This window comes from Thunnus albacares, chromosome 14 (assembly GCF_914725855.1).
Source record: "Thunnus albacares chromosome 14, fThuAlb1.1, whole genome shotgun sequence".
Classification (NCBI taxonomy): Eukaryota; Metazoa; Chordata; class Actinopteri; order Scombriformes; family Scombridae; genus Thunnus; species Thunnus albacares.
The window spans coordinates 13,821,275-13,827,460 of NC_058119.1; positions in this window are offsets into that span (position 1 = coordinate 13,821,275).

Sequence of the window (6,186 nt, forward strand, 5' to 3'; positions counted from 1 at the left end):
CAAGGATAAGAGCACATCACAACAAACTTCAGAAAATGCCTGAGAGCCCACCACACTGCACACAGTGAAGTCACACGCGAAAACAATGTGATTTTGAATGTTTGTGATAAAATATGGGATTAAATAGCAACTTGCAGATAGATAGGCAAGGCAAGGCAAGTTTATTTGCCTTACAGATAGATAGATAGATAGATAGATAGATAGATAGAAAACGGTATTAATCCCGAGGGAAATTTGCATTAAGCAGCCATGAAGGATGACAAAAATACATGAAAACACCAGTATTAAAACACAGTAAGACATTAAAACACAATAAAAACACAACAGATACAGACACAGATGTTATGGAGATTAAAAAGCAGGTGACTGAGTTAATAAATAAATAAATACTCGTCAAGTTAAGAGTCAGGTTAAAGTCAATCAACAAACAGGGTGATATCAGTGGGCCTGGCAAAGTCAGATGAATTGTGAAGTCTGAAGTCTCCTTAGCCTGGCTGTCACCTCATATAGGGCGTGGGAGGTGTTGGCCATGATCACCCGCAGTTTTGCCAACAGTCTTTCCTCCACCACTTCCTCCGGTGTGGTCAGCTTCGAGCCAACGACATTCCCGGCTTTTCTATGAGTTTTGTAAAAAAGGCCATGGACCTGTTCATATTTTCCCCTGATATCTCCTGTGTCTGATTATGTTCTATGCATGTGAGCTCTGTGTGCCCACACTGTGCGTGCATGCAAACGCAGCAGTGAGTGAGTGAGACCTGCAGATGACAGCAGAGCTACCTCGGATCACGGTGACGTCAAACGAACATTTCACTGAGTGTGTGCGCCCATAAAAATGTGAGTTTAATATTTTCTCATGTTTATGTTACACGCCGTTAGTGTGTATATTTACCCACAAGTGTATTTTGTAGAGTTAGTTGTGGTTTTCTGTCTGTTTACATGACGTGATTCAGAGTTAGCTGCTAGCTTGTAATAATCTGAGAGAGTTGTGCTACTGTATTCAAACTACCGTTTCAGTGCATTTCTGTCATTATTTTTCTATTTTTATATCCTTGTACACTGAATGCTTGTCATTCATATGTTGTGCAGTTTGCTTATTCACTATTTGCCAATATTTTATATTAGCTAATATTTTATTTATATTTACTAGCCTATGGTTCTGTATGTGACCTGTCATCTGGGTAGATGTCTATGTCTAGCTTAGGTTGATATGTTAGATTCTCGATTGCTAATCAGTCTGTACTGTGTGTTTATTGTTATAGAACCACACACTCTTTAGATAAACAGCCTAAACCTTAGACCTGGACGCTGCATCTCCTTTTTTCTACACTCTCACCTGAACACCACAAATTAGTGTTCTGATAACATACCCTGGAGTGATTGCTGCCACACCCATAGCTCTATCCACATTCTTTCACACAAGTTTGTTCAGTCTGTTGGCGTCCTTCGCCTTGATGCCACCTCCCCAGCACACCACAGCAAAGAAGATGGCATTCATCACAACAGACTAATAAAACATGTGGAGTTTCTTATGACATTCAATCCTGTGAATGATTAGTTCATGGATGATTTTATTGGTTTAACGAGACATAAAGGCAGAAACTAAGACAGAAAAGTTAGCATTGTGAGCAGCGCCCTTAAAACGAGCTTCTTATTTTTTTTCAACAATGCGTCATGTCAGAAAGGAGTCGCTCTCCCCGTCCCAGCTTCAGTACACTGAGCGGTTCCAAGTACTAATGAGTCTGAGCAGTCATTTAGTGAATTTAGTTTTTTGTTTGTTTGTTTGTTTGTTTTGTTTTTGTTGTTGTTTTTTGCTAGTTTTGTTTTGCATTTTAATTTTCATCATTGTGAATAATTGTGTTTGTGCAGGCTGCACAAATTCCAGCCTGTCAGGGCCTGAAGTCCACTTTCTTGCAGGAAAAGCGGCAGCTACTATTCGTGTATGGCTGACTTTTGTGCAGGTGAACAAAATATAGGCTACTATTATTTATTTATTTTTATTTATTTTTAAAGTGATTTAATGATTCAGCATCAGACTTACAAACTGTTCAAATATTTTGTTCAATATTAAACTTCAGGTTAAAGAATTCATTACATGGATTTAATCTGTTAATTGTTTCAAAACTCACTTCTGTTGCTTTTGGAAGAAACGTTGAAGATTTGGTCACAACTGTAAAGTGATAAGAGCAGCAGAGGAGGAGGTAGAGGAGGAAAAGAGGAGCAGGCCATAGACAAGGAGGTAAAAAGAAGAAGAGTGTAAGTGGAGGAGAAGTGGAGGTTGAAGGAGACTATGAAGTGTCATTTAGGAGCTGTCACAAATCTTAAGCTTTCATATCAGCCTATATACTAGCCACTTTCCCTCTCTTCATGGACGTTGGAGTAGTAGTAGGGATGGGTAGCTTCTCCTGCAAACAACACCTGCAGGGGCTGGAACAGAGAACGAAGAGAAATATTGGTCTAGGTCATATTTGGTGAGTTATGCTTGCTGTTTATGCATATGTGTTTGTGTGTGAACAAAACACAATTATCTGTATATTCATGACTGTGATCCCTCTGTAGGCAAGGACTCCATCATGTTCTCCAGGTCCTGCGCTGAACAGCTTATTGCTGGGTGACTGTAAGATCCACACGTTTAGGGGTCATGAAATCACTAGGATGATGGTCAGGTTTCCTAAACACACACAGTTATGCGGACAGAGACCATCCGAAATTGACCAAGGCTTAGAAACATTTTTAGAAAGCATACTGAAAGAGTAATTGCTTTATCCAATAATACATATAGTAGAAAGCTATGAATTTCACTAACACAAAACACAAACACAAACAGGCAAAAAAAAGCTAAATCTGCAACCACTCTTTCTCTTTTTGTTACTGTACTTCCACCGCAGCTCAATGGGGAAACACTGTCCGAGGAAACACATAGAGGGAATTTTATGCTAAAAAAAACTATAAATGTGGCAGATGTCCACTTGCTATGACTAAATCAGAATGCTGAAGCCTCATAAGCCTCAGGTAAATGTTTAAATGCATTTCTGCACAAAATGACTGTGTGGACACAGTGTCCCCCATCACTTACATTGAAAGCACATTTGAAGGGGATTTTTTAAAAGCCAGTATGAACAGGAGGAATAGTTACAGCGAGGAAAACTCCTTTCAGTGTTCATATGAGCACCATACTGTTGTTTAAGACAGAGTCGAAAAATTGTGAACCTGTCCTTAAGCCATACTGTCTCTCAAGGCTGAAATGCTCATTGCATACAGTGCTGGACAGATGGAGAAACAACCCTGCTATTCTTACAATTGGTGAGTCAAAACATGTACAGTTTGGCCAGAAGGTGGCACCAGATTTGGGCCAGCACTAACCACACAAAACAATATGCCACTTTCATGTTACAGGTAAGTTACAGTTTTAGCAGTTTTCAACTTGTGAATGACATTTGCGTCATCATTCTTATGATTAATTACAACTGGCAATCTTGTATTAATCAGAAAAATCTGACTGAATTGAAAAGATATTAAGGTAATTATATGATAATTTACTGTTAAATTATTTAATGCCCACTACTTTTAACCTGCACGGCCATCTCTGTCTATCACAGCAGTAAAAGAATGCTAGATAACTATTCACTCATAGTGGTGTAAACTACACCATTTAGTTAGTATTAGTGGTATAAGTATAAGTAACTCTTATTTCTAATCTTTTTTTAGTTTAATAGTAAGATGTTTTATAGATTTCTGAAGAAATCCACATATTTACCTGGGTGGCAATGTGTGTTTTTTCTCAAGGTGTTTCAGTCACCATTTAACCAAATTTTTGTGCTGCATTTCCTGTCTTTTATTTGATTGTCTTCCCTTTGTAAGGCAGTTTGAAATTCTAATTTAATAAAATAGTAAAACAATAAAGGATTATTATTCTACAGGTTGATGTGATGGTGTGTGTGACCTCTTGCTCAGAAAGGGTCTCCATATATTCTGACTCGTGCCGAGCAATCCAGCCACAGAGAACATGGCTACACCTGACAGTTGAACCATAATTAGGAAAAGGAGGCTCATGGGTGCATTATTCACTGCAGTGTGGAACTTTTACATATAAATGAATGTCTGTTGCATTCAAGCCATTACCAAACGAGTTCACACAATGTTGATTAAGTCTATCATGGGCAGATAAATCTCTATTTCACAGTATACGGCAGGACATTCCTGCGCTGGCCATTTCAATGCGCATCCAGACACTTCTGCCGGCCGAGCCAGCTAACTTTTGGTTAGCCCTCTGCTAACTTGAATGGGGATAAAATAATTTAATCATGCAGCTCTTCTAGACTTTCCAAATGGATCAAATTTTGATAGTGAAACAAGTCATTTCGCGGGGGTTGTGTGACACTCAAGGCATTTTATCCACCATTTTACAGCCGTAACAGTAGCGACAGAGTAGGCTATGGGGTAGCCTATGACATAAGCATGTGTTGACAGTGTTTTTGTTATTACTCTCACTGCCAGAAGGGAGACAAAAGTCCTGCACTCTAGATTTCGGATGAATGAGCAACCGTCACAGTTCAGGTCAAACTGTATGTTGCTGACCTTTCAGAAGCTACAGGAGCGTGAGCACCAGGAAGTACTCATTTAACGGCCACAGATGTCACTAATGAGGAGGAATTTTTGATTCCTACATATAGAACCTTTAAATTCCTCTCTTTCAACCGTTTTGCGAACAACTCTACTGCCTTCATCTGAACGGTTCTCTTCCAAGCTTCTTTTACTGACTCTCCCTCTAGAGACTGGAGTCCAGTCATCAAAATCCATGTCATCATCTTCATCTACTACCTGAGCCGCCATCCTGATCCAGACACAAACCAGTTTATGCCAACTGCCAAGTCCAGAGTCCAGAAAATCGTCGTCAAAAGCAAAAAAATATAAACGTTTTATATCCACTTTGACCGCCCTTTGTGTTGTTCCAGCCGAACTTTACAATCATTCCACCACTACCAGTTCTGCACATGTTATTTCAATAAGCCCACGTACAGTGGTGGAAGAAGTATTCAGATCCTTTACTTAAGTAAAAGTATCAATAAAGCAATGTAAAAATACTCCATTATAAGTAAAAGTCCTGCATGAAAAATCCTACTTAAGTAAAAGTACGTAAGTATTATCAGCTTGATGTAGTGGTTTGGTCAGTCTGACTGATATAGAAAGTAGAAAGTACAATGTTTCCCTCTGAAATGTAGTGGAAAGGAAGAATAAAGTAGCATCAAATGGAAATACCCAAGTGAAGTACAAGTACCTCAATTGTACTAAAGTACAGTACTTGAGTAAATGTACATAGTTACTTTCCACCACCATTCCCAAATAATCTATATAGCAGAAAATAATTTGCCATTTTATTTTCTTATTCTCTCTCTGCTTTAGGTTAGAAGTTTATAGCTGCTATCATATTTTTGTTTGATATTCTTCTGTTCTATATTATTTCAATTAAGGTTTTGGAAAACAAATATATAGCCTTTATAAAGTTAACAGAAAAATAAAATAGAATAATAAAATGATATTAGAATGAAAGAAAACACACAGAAGTGTCTCAGTGCTGGAACAGCCTGTCTAGGTATTATCAGTACGCACATCGGCTTGCATTTTGAAACAGATCCTGTCATATGTGGATATGACTGCCTGGTTATGTAATTCTTAACTGTAAAAATGCCACATCTAATCAGTATGATACAGTTAATGCTGTGTAGCATTCTTCACCATACACTGTTAATGTGTCTGCCTTCTTTGCTTGCACAAAATAAAAATAAGATTGGTGAGGAAATATTCCCTTTTAAGTGACATTCCTTATGACGAATGTTGCAAATGCATTTGTTCCATTATTTTTTACATATGTCCCATTGCCACATTAAATACTTATGCACAGGTTGTGACTGATGCAGTAGTAGCACCAACTGCTTTAAATCATAACAAAGAAACCTACATTAGCAAGTTAAGCTGAATACTAATAAGAAGTTAGAGTTTGCAGCCTCTGTGACTGATGCACCAGCAAGTCAGATAGCAACTGGACTTTTTGTTCCTTTTTTAAAAACTGTAATTAGATTAATCAAATCATAATAATAAGGGTCAGCTGACTGTTTAAGGTCAAGGTTGGCCCACCAAAATTACAACAATCTGGCTGTTTGTGAAACTGTGGGAAAAAGGCACAGCCCT